The sequence below is a fragment of the Zalophus californianus genome, chromosome 7 (assembly GCF_009762305.2).
Source record: "Zalophus californianus isolate mZalCal1 chromosome 7, mZalCal1.pri.v2, whole genome shotgun sequence".
NCBI classification, from domain to species: domain Eukaryota; kingdom Metazoa; phylum Chordata; class Mammalia; order Carnivora; family Otariidae; genus Zalophus; species Zalophus californianus.
The window spans coordinates 66,058,905-66,079,934 of NC_045601.1; positions in this window are offsets into that span (position 1 = coordinate 66,058,905).

Here is a 21,030-nt window from a genome sequence, read left to right on the forward strand (position 1 = left end):
AGAAAGCACATGAGATGGGGAGGGTCAGAGGGAGAAGCAGACTCCCTGCCAAACAGGGAGCCTGGGCGGGACTCGATCCATGACCTGAGCCGAAGGCAGTCGCTTAACCAACTGAGCCACCCAGGCGCCCAGAAGAATGATTGTTGAGAGAGTACAGATGAGAACATATTTAGAGAGATAAGAAAAAGCCAAAGTGCTAATAGCCAAAGATGCTAAACAGCAAACAAGCAAACAAACAAAAGGGATATCATTTAATTGGCCATATTCCTTTTAAGTGTTTAAGGAAAGATGTGTCAAAACAGATCCTTGATCCTTTCAAGAAGGTCAATGCGCATTTCCAAGGATATTCCTTTGCTGCTGTGGTAGGATCTGGAGCAAGGTAGGTCAAGTGGGAAAGTAAAGGAAGGCATAGAAGTCATGGTGATTTAATGTCTGTAGAGAGAGTGATTGAGAATGAAGTCAGGCATGACTCCAAGGTTTCAAGCTAGGACCTTGGGAGAATTATTATGTCAATGATAGAAAGAAAGCCATCTGAGATATGAACTATATTTGGAAAAGGATAATGAATGTGTTTTTGGATAACTAAAGATTAGGTAATTGTTGGAGATCTCTGGAGAGGCCCAGCTAGCAGTTGGAGACTTAGGGTGAAAACCTAGGGTCCAAGTCAGGGCTGCAGATGTATGTCATAAATATGTTGCTATATGTAACAAAGTTTAAAATAATATAACTACTAACATGTATAAAATTTGAAATAGTTAAGTTCCAAGATGTACAAAAGTATAATAAATTAATTATATACATTGATTATACAAAAAAGTACCAACATGATAGGAAGTGTAGCTTAAAAATGATTGTAATATTAATACTAACTAAAATTGAATTAATATTTTCCTTGCTTTCTTGAAAGAAGACTTTTTTTTTTCTTTAAGGATTATGATGAAGAAGCATGGATTCACATATAAAAATTTGGTTAAAATTAGAAAAAATGTTTGATTGAGTATTTTTTCCCCTGTAGCAAATGGCAGTCATTCTATTGACACTGAAGTCAAACTCGGAAATAAGATCAGTTATTTCAAAAATAACAAATGGCATGTGTAAATATGGAAGATTCACTGAAGAACCTGTGTTGTTGATACATGTAAAACAAGTTTCAGACTTTCTCAAGTAAATTTCTTGTGGCTTGGTTTTCTCATATGCTCACTAATTAGCAACGCGACCTTGGGCAACTTCCTGTGTTTCAGTTTACTCATCAGCAAACGGGCTCAAAATAGTACTTGCTTCATAAATTGCTGAGATTAAAGAAGACAGTACATATAAAGAACCTATGACAGTGCCTAGGACAAATTGAGAGTTCACTAATTTTTGGCAGTTATTACAAAGAAATTATATGTGTAATATGTTGTTTGGGAACCTGAGAACTTTGTAGCATTAGCTAATAAAGCAACTTCATTTTCTTGCTATCTTAGAGATTGCTAGCGGAATGACCCTTGGGTACATGAGTTTGAACGAATAGATAGAAAGCTGAAAGCAGAGAACCTTTATAATCATGGAACTCAAGTGGTCCAGTCACAAAGCAGTGATGTGCAGAGAAAAATACAATCCAGTTGACTAAAGTGAGAAAATAATATAACTTCTGTGCACTTTTAAATAAATGTGCAAGTGGACCCAAATACTAGATTACCATGACTATGATTTTAATCCCCTTTCTCTTCTATCAGCTCTAGTATTTTTTCATAGTACCCTCAAAGAATGTCTTAGGCAGTAGAAAATAAATATAAAAGTGAAACAAAATGTCTAATTCTATTTTTTATCGGCTATTTGGTAATGTCCCTAACCAGTAGTACCTAAGCAAATATCCATCCATTATCCACTCATTTGTTCAACAAAAATGAATTACATCTCTACTACATACCATGCATTGTGGTAGGAACTGAAGGTATAGAAAATAAGTTAATTTTCCTCTTGGTAAGGAGTTTAAAGCCCAGGAGGTAGAAAAAAGTATTTTTAAATAAGTGTAATACACTCTGCTAAATCTAATAAAAATCCATTCAAATTATAATGGCAGCACAAAGGACAAAATCTAAAGTGGATCAAACAAGACTTCCCCCAATTGACGACATGTTAACTGACTCAGGTGAGCAGAAGTTCCTGAGAGGCTAGAAAGTAACAGGCGGTTCAAACATGGGGCAGAGCATGTGCAAAGCTGTAGAGGCAGCTAACACTCAGGGATCCACAAGTGGTTAAATAAGATATAGGTTGTATTTGGGAAATGGTGAGCAGTTTGAGAAATAATTAAAGAGCAGAATGTATGTAGAAAGTTAAGTAAGTTAGGTCTAGGAAGTTAGGAAGACATCAAACACTTTTAAAGAGGAGAGGAGCAATTATCAAATACTCTTTTCTCCAAGTTTTAGTATAGATTCTTCTAATTCTGTCCTTTCTTGGGTTCTGTTCTCTCTGATTTCCTTTTCCATTCCACACAGATTCCACCCACGTAGAAGAACTGAGCCTCAGTGACATACCTGCTCTCCCTGACATTGCTCAATATTTGACTTTAAAGCTTTGAGACATTGTGTCTCAAATACGTATGGTCTCTTTATTATAAATGTTATTTTTTCTGTTTCTGTTTTCTTATGGTACAAACCAATTCCATAAATAACCTTAGGAGATGGGACCCTTCTCTAATGTGAATATATTCACAAAATATCCCCTGTGAAGATTGCCTACAAAATGTCTACTAATTACTTTTTCTATGGTCTTACATGGGAAAGGAACATATGAAGCATCCACTTAGATGATCCCCGTCCATTATTTCAAAAAACTATAAGTCCTTATACTTTTTTCTGTCCCTCAAATATAGCTTGGCTTCAGAAGTTGGAGTGAAAAATCTTTAGTATTCCTATTTTGGGGATTTTTTTTTTTTTAAGATTTTATTTATTTATTTGACAGAGAGAGTGAGAGAGCACAAGCAGGGGGAGGGAGAAGCAGACTCCTGGCTGAGCAGGGAGCCTGATGAGGAGCTTGATGAGGGGCTTGATGAGGGGCTCAATCCCAGGACCCTGAGATCATGACCTGAGCGGAGGGCAGCTGCTTGACCAACTGAGCCACCCAGGTGCCCCTATTTCTGGGATTTTTTATCTGACTGCTTCCTGCTTACCCCACAAGAGTTGCAACAACCTTCCACTTGGTATGTATGCGATGATCAGCAGCCCTCCGTTTAAATGTATAATTTGGATGGATACAGAACTACAAATTAAAAGCCAAATAATTTACAAGTAGGAGAAAAAGGATGTAAAAATAGTACTTTTGTTAACAGAGATGTGATTCTTTAAACATGCCTAAAATTTGGGACTAAATAAATTGATCAGCAGTTTTATATATCAGGTATGAGAACAATACAGGATTTCACTTTACAAAACCACCAGAATTCCTGTTTGCATAATGAACGGATTGTCTCTTAAAAGGAAAACTTCTTGTACTGATAATGGAAAAGGAGTTAGTAACAAAAAGAAATATACTCTTTTATGTTCATTGTTGACTTTACATATCATATTCCATTAATTATTTCATAGCATTGGTATTAGGATTTTAAAATTCCCAAATTACATTCCAGAAAAGCTGATTTATATATCTTTATTACTGATGGAATAGTGTGAAATGTCACAGGCTCTAAAACCGCTTTCCCTTTTATATTTAACTTCACAACTTCAGGCTAATATTAAAATATTTAGTAGAGTCTGATCATTTCCTGCTGGTTGGGTTGTATTAAAAATATATGGCCTTATGGCCATAGAAATTAAGTATGTGAACAATCAGGCTTTGTAAAAATGTACCACATGTTAACCTGAGCAAAAGCAATAAAATATAAACAAAATGTGAAAATTTAGAACATTCTTATAATGTATGTTCTTTTTATGAGCTAACTGCTCTGTTGTGGGTTGTATTGCAAAGAGCAGAAAAAAAAGGATACAATTTAAAAGAACGCATGTATGTTTCAAAGTGATAAAACTAAACTAATCTTTAGTTGTATTTTTTAGTCATAAATCACTTTTAAGGTTAGTGGCTACCTGATGTAGTATTCTGACACTTTGACAATAAAGAAGAGCTTATGACAGTCCTGGGGTTGTTGTTTTAAAGTGTTTTCCTAGAGTTAAACCCTAAAGCCATGACTGACAAGATTCCCAACCTGCCCCATTTTACCATGGTTACACTAAATCTACATTACAATACAAAATGTAATTTCTCCTGATTCTCAGTGGAAATAAAAGTTACTCCTAGAAATCTGCATTTGAAAATCCTGCCTGAAGTTTTGTTTGCATGTAACCATGTAATTTCCAAGAGAATGTAGCAACTATTTTAGTTAATTGCTTTGCTGAAGGCCCAAGAAGTGTTATTCGAAAAAGAAGGTGTAGGGTTGATTTTTTTTTTTTTTTTTTTAACCTTCTTTAATGAATGTGTTTGTTCATTTGCAGAGACTTTTTGGCAATGAATAAATTTAATAAATCAACCAAAATAATGAAATTGCTGTACTAATTTTGAAAGGAAATACGATGAAATACTTTTAAACATATGCTAACCTTAACTGTATTACAGAGTAATACAATAAAGAGTGTAAGAGAATTGGAACTTTATTTAGAACATCCAAAATTACCTGATTTATCTGCAGATTCACTACAACCTATCCATTAAACTGAATTTCTTGTAGAAAAGCTGTGACCAATTTCAAAGGAAACCGAATTATGCTCAATATTTGCAAATGTCACTCATGTAACAGTAATGCCGTATAGACTTTCCTGGAAAGTTTTAAAGTTTTACTTGTAAAAGTAAGAGTTCCCTTAACATCAAAAAAAAAAAAAAAGAAAGAGAGAAAGAAAGAAAGAAAGAAAAAGAAAAAAAGAAAGAAAATTCAGGCATATACTCTCACCTGGAAGAATTATAGAAAGAGAAAGTGAAGATAACCTTATAATACCATATTCTATAATGTCAACATATGTCTATGACATGTGAGCCACTTTTTAGAGACATTGGGTTTAGGTATTTTCATTTCCATTTTATTTTTATTTCAGTTCATTTACAAAGCTACTATTGGTATACGGTGATTGGATTACTCTCTCTCTCTCTCTTTTAAGATTTATTTATTTGAGAGACAGAGAGAGAATGGGAGCTGGAGGAGGGACAGAGGAAGAGGGAGAGGAAAGAGTCTCAAGCAGACTCCCGGCCGAGCAGGACTCTATTCCATGAACCCTGAGACCATGACCTGAGCCAAAACCAAGTGTCAGAAGCTTAATCAACTGAACCACCCAGGTGCCCCCAAATTATTCTTTAAAGAGCATTGCATGTATTCAGTTGCTATCAGTATAAAATAAAAAGAACTAAAGTGTATCAATCAGTTTATGGATTGGGTTTGATACAATTTGGACTAAGATTTTGCAGGCACAGAGCAGCCTTGAAACATGAGTTAGCATTATGCTAGATGAGGTATTTTAGCAGAAGCCTTCTTTGGTTAGGGTCTTTATCATTTTAGTCCCAAGGTTTAAATCAGGTCAAACATCTCTTAGGATCACAAAACCTGCCATTTTTCTTGGTTAGGACTGCTGTGGACAGGTGTTATAAAAGAGGCATTGAAAATTAAAAATTGTTTTAATTTTGATATCTAACTTGCTTCTGAAATTAGAACTGAAGTAGTGTCTTAGAGACATTTATTGTGCGGGAGAATATGAATGCTGAGAAGCCACAGGTTCATGCTGTAAGTGGTAGCTGCTCAGATCCCAGTTTTTGCCTGCATGCTGGAACAGTAACTTTATTCCATTGTGGGATATGATTGTTCTTTTATTTTTAATGCTATTTATTTATTTATTTGATTTATTTATTTGAATTACTGATAAGTGTACCTAACTCATCTGGTCCTTCTTGGTAAACTGAAAAACAAATTGGTGTTTGGGGGGCGATGTACCATGCAAAATGCAAATGGGATTCCTGAATGGAAGACATCCAGCATGGATCAAGACCTTGCCCATATGTGGGGTTTTTGTCTAAGCAATCTTTTTGTAAGCTTTTTAATGCTTGAACAGCTACCGAAGCAAACAGAGACATATTATTTATTAATTGTACACCGTTAATAGTGAGGTCTCCCCAACTGCCAATCCATATGGACATAAGGCCTTCAGTCCTAAATCTGCTCAGATTAATTTCTTTCAACAGCATCTAACAGCGTGAGGGTAAAGTGAGAACCAGGTTTTGCTCCTGCCTTTTTATGCCATGCTTGCAGATTAGTTGACTAGGACTTCTTTATAAGCAAGAAAAGCTGCCATACTTCTTGGTGCTGTCCAGGCTAGAGATTTCCTAAGGATGGAGATGCAAGGACTTTAGATCTGTTGTGTTTTTCCGCAGATCCCCTCCAAAGCCTGCATACTCCTTTTGTCCCACCCTACCCTCAAAGGAAAAGGTAATAAAAAACATAAGAAAAACATGCTTCAACAAAAGCAAATAGCTACAATTTCTAATTATATTAAGAGGAATTCTTACTCGAAAAAATTTAAACTTTAAAAAATAATTAGGCTTAGTTGCAATTTCAAGATGTTTGTACATGTGATTACTGGTTACTTCCAGTAATCCAATTCTTCATGTAAAATGTAAAAACTGCCTAATCTAATCATCAACACTCCCACACATATTGTATGCCAAATTTCATCATGTTAATGTTTTTAAATTAGGACACATTCTGGTCTTTCCTAAATTTGCAAGCTAACTCAATATTCCTGGATGAATATCAGTTCAGAGAAAAAACCCAAATTTAGCTACTTCTAGAGTTATTTTCTGCTGGTTGCCCACTCCCATTCTTAAAAAGCAGACATGGTCATTTGTGGACTTTGATTTTTCCTGCTTGCTCTCTGCTGTGTGCTTGCTTCTCTCGGGTTCAGCACTAGGTGACTTTTTACTTTTCTCCCTCATGTCATCTTGCCTCAATCTGTCTAAATGACTTAAACACTTCTGTGGTGCATTTCCTCCTAGCAACACATACAAGATAGAAATTAGGAAGGTTTTTGTTTAACCCATTAAAATGTAAAGGATGGAGGTTTCAGGTGTGTATGTGCGTGTGCATCCTTAATCACAAATTCAACCACCAACTACATCATTTTAGTCACTCTTTAGGGCAATATCTTTTACTGTGTTAACCTGTTGTTCTGTAAATTGTTAGAAAAGCTAACCTGCTGACCTTGTGGGACTGCACTGTTTAAACAGGAACTCGGAATTCTGACCTCCACTTCTGCTGGGAAGGAACTAAAGCAAGGTTCCCAAAGACAGGCCGGCTCGAGAGAAGCTAGGACTCGGAGCAGCAATTAATAGATGTTTAATTTTTTAATCTGGAAGACTACCTAGCTATTTTAATCTTTGCTATCCAGTGCTTAAAGCAGTTAAGTGGGGGCGCAAAACAACAACAAAAAGAAAAGAAATAGGCTTGAAGACGCCTCTTATTCACGGATAAGAAGGAAAACTGTCTTTACAGTCACCTTCGCTGCAAATGGTGAGCCCTTAGCCAGGGCACTTTGCCCAGTTTCTGCATGGGGCTCTCAGGCTCGCAAGGAATTTTCCTTAAGAAACAGCTGGCCCTTCAAGCGGGGGCTAGGCCAGGGCCTGTGGAAATTACTAATTTTCCACTGAAACAATATTTTAAAAAAAGGTGTTTACCCTTGGCGGTAGTAACACTCCCTTTGTATTACTTCCTGTTTTCAAACAAGTCATTTTAGAAGTAAACACGGCTTCCTGATGAATGTTTTCATATTTAAAGTCACATGGAGTGACTTCACAAGTAAGCTCATCACAGAAGAACCTGTCCGAAATATAATTTCTGTTCCTTTTCTTTTTTTTTTATCTTTCTCTTCTTTCATCTTTAATTCTTAAATCCAGGGGACTCAACTAACATTTTATTAATCTTGAAGATTTCTTCTAGACCACTTGAGCAGGTCTGTTCTTTGACTTTAGGATCTCAGGCACAGCTTGCTGCAGATCTAATGAGAATCTGCCTGTGCATACGCACAAATTGACTAAAGAGAGTACATCAAATGTTAATTCGTAGATGCAGAAGTAATATGCAAATAGAAAATCTAAACTTATGGCACCATCATTTTTAATGAAATAAGTTATTCAGCCCTTACATTTAAGGAAATAATAAAATAATGCCTTGGCTCAGTGCACTGGAATATAGAGCCTCTTCCTCTTAATTCACTGATTGCCAATTCACTTCTCTTTGCCACCAGATGGATTTGAACTTATTGAACTGAAAGGACTTTTTTTCTTCTATCTTAGTTTGGGTAAGTTTGACAGTGAAGATGCTTAGTTGTGTACAAATTATGTGCCAATATGTTTTTGTTCATATGTAAATATGCACATAAATATATACTCCTGAGATAGATTGCTAATTTGATGTAATGTTGATACAAGTCCAGTAAATGTATTACTGCCTTTCCAAGATGAGAGCTGTAAACAGATAAGCCTCACTTGTACCTATATTTTAAAAATGAATATTTATAAAAAACCATGAAATTATATCTGAATTAAAAATTAATTATATATATATACATGTACCATCACCTTATTATTTTATTATTTTGTATTATTTTCAGCTAAAATGTTTTATTTAGAGAAAGTAATTTGCTTAATAAGTTTTATAATAGTTGCAGATATTTACTATAGGTGGAAAACACTCACTAGCAATAATTGTACAACTGAGGTTCTACCAGAAAATTTTGAAATCAAAGGGACTCTCAATTGGGCAGCAGAACATTCCTGCAGAATTCATTCAAAGAGACATTTTTTCCAATAAAGGATGTAGACCCTTCATTACTAAAATGATTTTTTTTTCTGCCTTTAAAGAAACAAAATGAGATAGTATGGAGAAAAAAATAGAAACCGGAAAAATGATCATGGAATGAATTAGTACAGCTACTGAGTCAATTACCCCAGATTCTGTCCATCATTTCCCTGTACATGCAGACATGTATAGACTTACTTCTACGGAAGGAACTATCACCGTATAAGGGTTAGAAAAGGTTAAGAGTCAAGGAAAAATCACATGAATACATCAAAAACAAAAAGTAGAAGAGAAGCAAAATGTATACAATGCAGAGAGAAAGAAATCTTAGAAATTTAAGACGTTGTAACAGAAAATGTCGGTGGGAGCAGATGAAAGGAGTAAGATGCCTTCACTTTGCTGCCCTTGACATCGGGGGAAGGAGGACTTGCTCTGTTCATTTTCTTAAAAGCGCAAAGCTTTTGCTATAGGTGTATTAGTTATAATACATAGCACCCAATAGATGGTAGATGCACTAAGCTATCTATGTTATTTATTTATCCATCTATTTATTCTTTAAACTTGAGGCTCAGGAGCCTCATGTATCAGAAACTCTTCTAGGTATACATTCGATTGGTAGGGGCAGACATGTGGATTATTGATTACATAGAATAAGATCAATGTTAGGAAAAGCATGCAACAGACAGAAATAGAAATATATATATAACAGTGATTAATAATAATTCTGAGGTTACTAATATAAATTCCCTTTCTGGGAATCATAATGTAGCCTTAATCTCAGTGATATAGTTAATTGGAGGGTGACTTTCATTTAACTAAAATCTATAGAAATTTTATAATTATCCAAAGTATACATTTTGATGGAGAAAATAAATAACAGCAAGGCATTGCATAAAAGCTTTTGGAAGAATGAGAATATTAAGTTAATTATGTTTTTGTCATATAATATTGGGAGAATTTCAAAGCCTTGGTTATTGTACCCTTTTAAAAGTTATTTCCATTTAAGAATAAGCTGCTTGTATATTTAGATGCATTAAAGCATAAGATATTACTGTAATAAAAGTATGAATTCTAAAGTCATGCCCTTTTCTGATGTATTAACTTCAATTCTGTAATGGGTTTTTAGCCTGTCAAATTTAAAAACAACTGAAGTAAGAAAGATAAGTGAACAATGCACATGAATAGAAGCTTAATGGAAATTAAAAAGTGAGAAATTTTGGTCAATGGAAGAGAAAAAATAAAAGTCTTGACAGAGGAATAAACAGACCATAAGTAGCTCTTAATGGCATGCTTATGGAATATAGCAATGTGTGTATACCCACAAAGCCAAATATAGAACACTATGCAATTGTAGTGGTCGTTTTGGAAAGGGAGTGTGCTATTGTAATGTGCAAACACAAAAATAGAATCTATGACTTGTTAATGCAATATTTTGTAAGGTTGTGACAATTTTTAATACAATTATTATTTCCACTTAGTCCAAATGTGGATATTTGGACTCCAGATCTTATAAAGATTGTGGGTGGGTGTGTGTGTGTGCGCGTGCGTGTATCAGAATGAGAGCACAGACAGACAGAGAGAGAGAGAGAGGGGAGAATGTGTCAATCTACTGGGACTCGAATAGGATTATATTGGATATAGAACTGACCTGGGCATAATCAGATCCGACAACTCTTTTAAGTTTCTACATGGTTCTAATGTCCATCTCTACTCCTAAAGAAGTAGTAAAACCTATATAAAGTTGTCCTGATTTGGTCCAAATTCCTCTTGTGCCAGTGTGCAGCTTTAGCTTAATCCTATTGCCTGCCTTCCACACGACTCATGTACCATTCTATCCTGTCCTGGTTTGGGCATCAGCCCTTTTAGGACACATATCATCAGTGTTTACTAAGTCTTCATTTTAAGACATGTTGTCATTACCATAGAAGCTTTGTTCCTCCCCAGCACACACTGCAAAATTCCAATGGCTTGACTGTTTACCTAGTGGATGGATAGCTTTTGTGTTACATATTCAGTCAGCCATGCTCTCAACCTGAGAAACCTTGCTTGCTTTCTCTATGCTTGATTCTTTGTCAATATTCAATAAGAGAGCTTGAGGTAACTCTTGGACAAAGTGTTGAATAAGGGGAAGCGATTTCCTGATGAAAATCTATAGAAGGCATATTCCTCTTTCCTAGCCAAACTCTGATTTTTTAAGATTACACCCATGGCAGGGCCGGGAGCGCTGGGTGGCTCAGTTGGTTAAGCATCTGCCTTCGACTCAGGTCATGATCTCTGGGTTCTGGGATAGTGCCCTACATCAGTCTTCCTGCTGAGCAGGGTGTCTGCTTGTTTCTCTCCCCCTGCCCCTCCACCCCACTCATGCTCTCTCTCTCTCGCTCACTCTCTCTCTCAAATAGATAAGTAAAATATTAAAAAAAATAAAAAAAGATTACACCCATGTCCTTTATATATTTCATAGGAGAGGGTCACTCTCTTCTGGCCCAAGAATAGATCATTATTTGTTTAAATGGGTCACACTAGTCTCGTTCCATTCGCCAGTGATTATTTTAGGCCTGGCATGCACCAGGGCTCTGGCCATTGTTACCTGAGGAGAACACTGCTGGATGTCATTTGGGAAAGGTTTTCCACTCTGATAAAAACTTTCTTTCTGATCTGAGATGTTATCATGAGAATGAAATCCACAACATCTTGCAACCAAGAGAAAAGTTAGCATAACTATGGTGGAGTAGAAACATGGAAAAAAAAAAAAAAGAAAGAAAGAAAGAAAGAAAAACTAGGTCTGTGTACAGCTGTATATTTCTATGCAGTCAGTATAGTTAACCAATCTGATAGCTGCCCAAAGTCTCTCCCAAGTTCTACAGAAAGCAAAGGTTAGTAAAAACATATATTATTAGTTCATTAAGAAGCACAGTCTACATTTTCACAAATAATGAAAGGGAGAGTAGCGTGACACATAGTGGTACATATATGTACCTCCTTTTCACTCTTTCCTGAGCACTTCATTTCTTTGTGGAGAAAGAAGTCCTTTCTGGTATCGTATTTTGTCTGCATGAAGAACATTCCTTGTAGCACAGGTCTGCTATAAAAGAATTTTTCTCTCCTTCTCTCCTTCTTTTGTTTAAAAAATCTTTAATTTGTCTTCATCTTTGAAAAATCTTTCAACTGGGTATAGAATTCTAGATTGATACTATTTTCAGCACTACTAACATGCCATTTTATTGTGTCATCCAGTTTATGTAGTTTCTGAAGAAGTCTGCTATAATTCTTAACTTTCCCACTACTCACCTGTATTTGTTATGTGTTATTTTTCTTTGGTTCCTTCAAAATATTCTTTGCACCTTTGCCTTTAATGAACTTTACCCTAATGTGTCTATATGTCTCTTTTTGTTGTAGTGCTAGTGGTAGTTATTACTGTTCTATGTATCCTTTATGGTGTTCTCTGAGCTTTTTGGATTCGTGGTGTGTTGTATTTTATCATGTTTAAAAACTTCTCAGTCATTATTGCTTCACATATTTTATCTGCATCATTCTCTGTTTCTTCTCTTTTTGTAAACCAAATTATATATGTGTTAGGCTATCTGGTATTGTCCTACAGCTTGTGGATTTTCTGTTTTATTTATTTACCTTTTGTTTTTTCTCTTTGTGCCTTAGTTTTTGTTATTGTTACTTAACTATCTACAAGTTCATTAATTCTTTCTTCAACTATATCAAGCCTACTGTTGGATACAATGAAGGAATTTTTATTTGAGACAGCATTCTGGGTTTTCTTTTTAGCACTTCCATTAGGCTCTTAATATTTACCATCTCTCTGTGACATTCCTTATCTGCTCATTCATGTTGTCTACATTTTCCACTAGATCCTTTAATATTATAATCATAGTACATTTTTTAAAGATTTTATTTATTTATTTTGAGAGAAAGAAAGAGAGAGAAAGAGAGAACACAAGTGGGGGAAGGGACAGAGAGAGAGAGAATATCCAAGCAGACTCCCACTGAACCTGGTGCCCGACATGGGGTTCAATCCCACAACCCGTGAGATCAGGACCTGAGCCAAAGCCAAGAGTCAGATGTTCAACTTACTGAGCCATCCACGTGCCCCATAAACATAGTTCTTTTAAATTTCCAATATCATAATTATCTCTAAGTTCTAACATCTGAGTCATGTCTGAGTCTGATCCTACTGATTACTTGTCAACAGTAGGCTTTTGTTTTTTTTTTTTTACTTTTTCTGTGTGTCTTGTAATTTTTCATTGAATTCTAGACATTGTCTTTAGAGCTAGAAAATGAAGTAAGTAGTAGTTAAGCTGAATATGAGCATTTCTCTTCTTCATTCACACCATTAGACCGGGTGTTGAGTCAGTATAATCAGAAACTGAGCTGAGTTTCAGTTTTGTTGCTTCTATAGTTAATGTCAGTATATCACAAGCTTTAGTTCCTCCAATTGTCAACTGCCACTGTGTGGCGTGTATGGGAAGGTAATTAGGGGTGAGTTTCTTTTTAGTGTTTGTGTTCCACCTTTATCTTTTACTGTCTATATGTCCCAATCCACAGAAAAGGGCTCACTCCACATTCTTTTTCCCTCAATAGTTGACTGATATTGCTTGTTAATATGTGCTAATTTTGTTGTTGTTGTTGTTGTTGAAGTGGGGCCGGTTCTATGCTATTCTGATCTCACTTTTGTCTTAGGGAGGCCATATGCACCTAGACCTTGGGGTGGGATTTTCTTACCATTGATAACCCACCTCCTCATGGCAGTCTAACTCAACCTTGTGTCTGTGGTTAAAATTAGGTCAGAGTTTCCTACCACTACTCTAGCGGTACAAAATTTCTGCTTGGTGTTCATATAAGGCCTAAGAGCATTTGCCCTTGCCCCAGAAGCTATTGCTTCATCATAGAGAAGAACTCTGGGAAGAGGGCGGAGCTTTACATCTATCCCTTGTGCTACTGCTTATCCCTCCACTTTCACTTTGTGGATAAGAGTGTTTGCTGCCTCTCCCCAAGCAACTTAAGGTTTTGTTTCATATGACAGAGGGTCAACAGACGTGCCTGTCCCCAACATCCAGCAGTCATTTCCTACATGCTGTCATCATGGATAAGCTCTCTCTAGTCTCTTATCCTGGTCCCAAATTGCTAGAATGATGATATTCTAGTTATCTACTGCTGCAGATAGAATAGTACTCACTGGTTTAAGATTAATTTGTTAGTACTTTTCATAGTTCTATTTGTTGACAGACTCACCTTCGTAGTCCTTACTTGAGGTCTTCCATGTAGTTGCAATCAAAAGGAGGCTAAGGTTGGAGTCATCTAAAGGCTTAATACCCAAGATAGCTCATTCCCATGGCTGATAGTTGATTATGGCTCTCACATAAAACTCAGATTGATTTTTTTTTAGGGAATGGCTGCTACACTTGTGGATTATGCTTTCTTAAACTGTGGTGGGTTCTTCTGAAGAAGGTGAATTCTAATAATCAGCTTTTGAAAATAACCAAGTGGACTACAAGTCTAAAATTTAGCCTCAGAATGTCATATGTACCATATTGTATTTGTCACAGTCACTAAAGCCAATTCATGTTTAGGGGGAGAGGTAATTTGACTTCTTGATGTGAAGAGCAGTAGGCATATATAACAGGGAAAGGAATTGATGATGAGCATCTTTGAGACTGTTCTCCACAGATTACCCTGTGAAAACCATAATTTATGTCCCTTCCACATGTAACATCCACTTATTTTCCAACTAAGAGCTCAAACTCATCTCATTACAGTACTGGTTCTAAATCCAGGGTTTTATCCTTTGAATGGGGTTTGAGTCTGGGTCATTAGGTATGACTCCAATCACCTTGAAAATCTGTGAATTAGAAAAATAATTTCTTTGCCTCTTCTGCCCACCTCCCAAACTCAGTATAAAATGGTGATAAGGAGATAACATAATTGAAATAAACATTCTATTTCAAAAGTGAGAAAGAAAGGGAGCCTGGGTGGCTCAGTCAGTTAAGCATCTGCCTTCAGCTCAGTCATGATCCCCAGGACCTGGAATCAAGCCCTGCATCGGGCTCCCTGCCTAGTGGAGAGTCTGCTTCTCCCTCTACCCAACCCTCTGCTCGTGTGCTCCTCTCTCTCTCGCTCGCTCTCTCTCTCAAATAAATAAAATTTTAAAAACCTACAAAAGTGAGAAAAAGGAGAGACAGTATATAGGCATTACCAGTCTAGAGCAATTCTGAAATCCACTTTTGTACATATTACCAGTTACCTCATTAGTTTAAAATCTTCTTAGGAAAGATTCTGCATGGTTCTTGACTCATCCTCTGGACTCTTGGTTTTGATCCAAGTCATCCATGAGACTGTGTGTGCAGCTAAGTAGCTCTCCTCTTGTTTTCCGCCCACAGATGGTGGCAGGCCCCAAAGGCTTTCATTTTGAATTACCTCTGCCTTTTTTACTCTGAAGCATGACATTTTTGTTAATCCAATATTCCTAAGATGTTAGATATTTCTTATAAATCTTATTGAAATTCAATTAACTTGACTGAAGGCATAGCCAATAATTTCTTTGAGGGCTGAGAGTCATGGTGCTATGGCATAGTCTTATTAAAATTTTAGAAATCTTTTTGCCTAGAGAAAGAGTCTAAAAGATACATCATTATTAGAATTCCCAGCTGGAAATGTCTAAGAAGTATACCCTTAAGATTCTTAGAAGTCTTTTTATCTAGCTGAGATGGTACACAAAGCACTTCCTTAAATATTTCTGAGGTCTTAACAAAAGGTCGTACAACCACACCCTCAGTCTGGACATTACTACCTTGAAGCCTCATTTTACTGGCAACACTTTGTATTTGATCTTAGCCTGGAGTACATTCCTTATTTTGAAAGCTTTTTTGTCATCATGAAAGTCCAAGAATGAGAAACAGTTTAATTTTGAACCAACATTTCCAGGCTTTGTTATATTTCCTCAAAATTCTTCCTGAAACTGAACAATTCACTTTTTATCCTCTCTCTGTATGTACTTAATTATACACGACTTTCAAAAAGCAATTGCAATTTTATGGTGTTAGAAAACTTTTTCTTTTAGAGAGAGGGAGGGGGTTGAGGGTGGGAGGGCCAGAGGGGGAGGGGGATAGAGAGAGAGAGAGAATCTTCAGCAGGCTCCATGCCCAGTGCACAGCCCAACATGGGGCTTGATCTCAAAACCCTGAGATCATGACCTGAGCTGAACTCAAGAGTCAGATGCTTAACCGACTTAGCCACCCAGGTACCCCAATGTTGTTAGAAATCTTAATCACAATTCACTATATGTATTTTCTATTTTCTTCCTAATCCCAAGCAGCACTGTTGCAAACGTTTTGCTGCTATATAAAATGGGTAACTTTTATTAATCCTCTAACAAACTCCCTCTTTGCCTTTCAAGACTACTGTAATCTCCTTGAGATCCCTCCAATTTGTGTCTGCCTTTTAGTTTCAAAGAATGTTTTAAGCTTTTGTGATGGTGGTAGCTAAGTTTTGGTACTAATTTTTGTTCCAGTTATTTATGACTGTGAAAAAATTATCCCCAAAACTCCACGGTTTGACACAACAATTTATTGTGATTTCCCCTGGTTTTGTAAGTTGATTGGTTTCAACTATTTGATTGTCATTATGGATTCCTCATGAAGTGACGATAAGTTGGAAACTGGGACTGGAGTGTTATGAAGGCTCTACTGGGCTAGGTATCTAAGGCAGCTCATTCATACTGTTGTCAGTGATGCTAACTGTTTCCTAGGAGCTCATCTTTATTGCCTACCAGAGAGTGACACATGGTATTTCCACGTGGCTTCCACTGACTTCTCACAGCCCAGGGACTGGTTTCCAAGTGAAAACATCCCCAGAGCCGGTGTTCAAGAGGTCTAGGTAGAAACTGCAAGCTTTCTTTTGATCTGATCTTGTAACACCAGGGATGTTACTTCCATTACATTCTGTTAGGTAAAATAGTCACTAAGGCTAGACCAGGAGCAAATGAGAATCAGCTATGCATACAGCGAGGGAAGGAAATGGTTATACTTATTTCAAAAACTATCTACCACAGAAGGTATGTGCAAATTCGGTGAAGGAAGAATGCCTGGAATTGGTCGACTTGAAAGTAGATCTTTAGTAAAGTGTCTCTCTGTGTCTGTGTACCATACTTGGTACAGACACGCAAAAGCCTTATCACTTCAGTCCTCTACTAGTTTCCTTTTCTTCATTAATTTCTATCTTACTGTTAGTAATCATGTTAGAGAAAGAAACACTGTATCAATTTGTCAATTGCTAATTTTTGTTTTTATTGTTTTATAAAAAGTACCACTCATATGTGAGCTTCATTTTATGACTGCACACAGACACACACAAGCACACATAACAGGAAGGCACAGGTTAATGCTCTGACAGATCACTCCCTAGTAAGTGTCCATATACCAAATAAAATATAGCAGTTAACTTCTGTTTAGTTTGGTTTGTATTTTCAGAGATTAATCTGCTATGCAATTTTGATTCCCAAAGGCTGTTTTAACTAACCCAAATTTTACTTTTCTTTATACTGTGCTGATTTTAATTAACCTCCATTACTCAGTTCATCTAAATAATGACTACAATTACATATCACTAGGCCATTTTAATAGGCAGAGATTGTAATGGTTGTTAGTGATTTTTTTTCTTTTTTACCACAAACTTGTTGGCTCTTGCCTTTGGAATCATCAGGTTGTTAGCTTTTGAACCACATGTACGTTCATAAAAATTTTAGGAGTAAATTGGACAGGTAATTTAAGATGCTTAATTAAAAATACAGTATGTAAATGTTCTGCTTTCAAGAAAATTACCTAACCTCTATGTGCCATCTTTAAAAATAGAACAAAATAATTACCCTGTATTATTTCGTTGACATGTTTTAAGGGGCTGCTTAGAGAATCTTTCAGCTTGCTGAAGGCCTTCAATATGTTATCGTTCAATATCAAAGAAAAGAAGCAAATGTATTAGTAACTCCTACTTAAAAGAGAAAAAAGACTCTTGGGGCACCTGGGTGGCTTAGCCAGTTGAGTATCTGCCTTTGGCTCAGGTCATGATCTCTGGGTCCTAGAATGGAACCCCACATCAGGTTCCCTGCTCAGTGGGGAGTCTGCTTCTTCCTCCCCCCCTCCTTCCTCCTGCCCCCCTCTTGTGCTTTCTTAGGCACATGATCTCTCAAATAAATAAATAAAATCTTATAAAAAGGCTTACTTTCAAAATGCACACACAGAAGCATACACATCCTTACCAAAGCTGGATAAACACAAATATTCATCACCCAAGACATCAGTGAATAAGCACTATACTAAAATCTGTGATTTATTTTTTTTTAAAGTAGTTATAACCACAGGAGCTAATCGCAGGGTTAAAAGATACATAGAAAATAAGCATTTACATAGTCAATATAAGAAGGAGAACCACAGATTCCAGCTAATACATCTTAAAAGGAATTGCTGAGTGAGTAATTACAGAGGGACACTGCAGGAATAGGTGGAGGATTTTGTAATGATTTTTGAAAAACAGAAAATAAGATAAAGAAATTGACCACTAATCTTGGACCCTCCACTTTGAGATCTTTGAGAATCTACCCTGTCTCCTAATTTGTAAAGTGGAAAAAATGGTTCGTACTTTATACAGTTGTTTTCAGGAGGAAATGTGTTAAGATGTCTAATGAATTTGTAAGATTATGTGGTACATAAAAATACTCAAAATGTTAGTCATTGTCATCACTATTTTATTGTTATGTAAATGAATTTAAAAAACTTGTTGTAAGTCTGTTAAGTGTTAGACTCTCGTCTAGTCCTTGGACAGATACAGGAAAGCTTAAATCTCTGCCTCATGGAGTTCGTATTCTAATGGAGAAAGATAGAAAATACACATAAAAATTAATGGGTATACTGACTTAAAAAGTGATAAATGTTATGGATATAAGTAAGGCAGAGTGTGTGAAAGAGAAACCATGTGAATCACAGGTAGCCATCCTTTTAAGCAGTGTGGACAGGATAGACCTAACTGAGAAAGTTAATTTGAGTAAAGACCCAAAGGAGGTGACAGAACGAGCCATGTCAAACACACAGTGCAAAGGTCCTGAAAACACAGATGTGCCCGAGGGGTTCAAGGAATAGCATGGAGGTCTCTGGTAGAGCAGACCAAGTGAGGGAACGGGTGGCAGAGATGTGGTCCGAGAGAAAAAGGAAGAGCCTGTCATGCAGGGACTTACAGGTCTATGGTTTTTCGTCTGTGTAAAATGAGGAGCCTTTAAAGGATTTTGAATAGTCACGATCTGATGGATCTTTTTAAAGGACCTTGTCTGCGGCTTTGTTGAGACTAGACCGTAAGAAGACAAAGGTGGAAGCAGGGAAGCCATTGGGGGTATATCACAATCATTCAAAAGAGAGATGATTATGACTTGGGCTAGGCTGGTGGCAAAAAATGACAGCTGAAGGAAATGCTGGTGACGCAAGATAGAGGACAAATTTCTCAAATAAAATCAGTGAATAAGAAAGAGAAGTGGATTGATTTGTTTTAGACTGGAACCTAGTCGGTTGATACAGTAAGAGGAGGGATGGCAGAAAGGTATGGTACTGGGAATTTATGTGCTTTTTTTTTTAAAAGATTGTATTTATTTATTTATTTGAGAGAGACATCAAGAAAGAGAAAGAGAGAGTGAGCGGCGGTGGGGCGTGGTGCAAAGGAGAGGCCATAGAGATTTTCTTCTGAGAAGAATTTGTGTTTAATTTTTGATACTAACACTGAACATTCATCAGGGAACTTTCCTCAAGTTTGGCTCACGACTCCCTGCCGCGTCACGACAGAAGCAGGATCACGGAGGCAGGTGAAGTCTGGGCGGTGCTCACCTGTATGAAGGGAACCCAGAGGACGGCCTTGGCTCTCTGGCGTCTGCAGAGTGGAAACTGTTGGGCCCAGTGGAGACCCAGAGTCGCTCTCCCAGTAGAAAACGGTCATTTGCCTTTGAACCTGGTTTTAGAGTTCTGCAGTGAAACGGAGGCCGGGGGACGTGCATGCGCGGGCACAGCTTCGGGCCCCTGACGCCGGACGTGCGGCGCAGGGGCCTTCAGGATTATGTTGAAAAGACATTTTTATTCTGATCACAGCTAATTTGAGAACTCAAGTTCATGTTCCACAGAATTATTGACTGTATTATACTTTTCTTTTTTTATATATATAATGTCTAACAAAAAATACAGCTGCAACATTTTGATTCCTGTTAATTTTGTTCTTTAATTAAATGATTACTTATTGCAGGAAATGAAAAAAAAAAAAGGAGGAGGAGGAGAAGACTTCCCGCTGTGCAGGGAATCCAATGCAGCACTCTGTCCCAGGACCCTGGGATCATGACCTAAGCTGAAGGCAGATGCTTAACCAACTGAGCACTCAGGCGCCCTATGAGATACTTTTAGAATATACTATTGTTCTTGGGATGCCTGGGTGGCTCAGTTGGTTAAGCGACTGTCGCCTTCGGCTCAGGTCATGATCCTGGGGCCCCGGGATCGAGTCCCACATCGGGCTCCCTGCTCCTCGAGGAGTCTGCTTCTCCCTCTGACCCTCCCCCCTCTCATGTGCACTCTCTCTCACTCATTCTCTCTCAAATCAAAAATCAAAAAAAAAAAAGAATATACTATTGTTCTTATTGTCTCCAACTATAGAGATAAGTACCATTAATATTTGATGTCAGTGTCCCAGTTCTCTCTAAATTACATGAGAAGATGAAGGCAGAGATTGGGGTGATACATCTATAAGCCAAGAAATATGAAAGATTGCCAGCAAATTTACCAGTAGCTAGGGGAGAGGCATGCAACAGGCTCTTAGAACTAAGCTGGCTGACACCTTGATCTTGTACTTCTAGCCTCTAGACCTGAGAGACAATAAATTTCTGTTATTTAAGGCACCCAATGAATGGCACATTGTTGTGGCAGCAATAGCAACTTAATACACTACCTTAGTCAAGTGATGAAGGTCAACGTCAACAGTAATAAGTCAGGTTGATAGTATGTACTCTTGATATCATGTCATGAAAATGGCAGGTTATGGATGTGAGGGTGATCTGGATGTAACATCTGTCACCCTGTTGATCACCAGGATTGATTCAGCTGATTGGCTGGCTAAGCAGGTGTCCCCTCCCTTCTTCACAACTCCATGTGTGCCCCTCTTGAAGCCACACACAGGGTGGGAAAGAATGACCTTCCTGG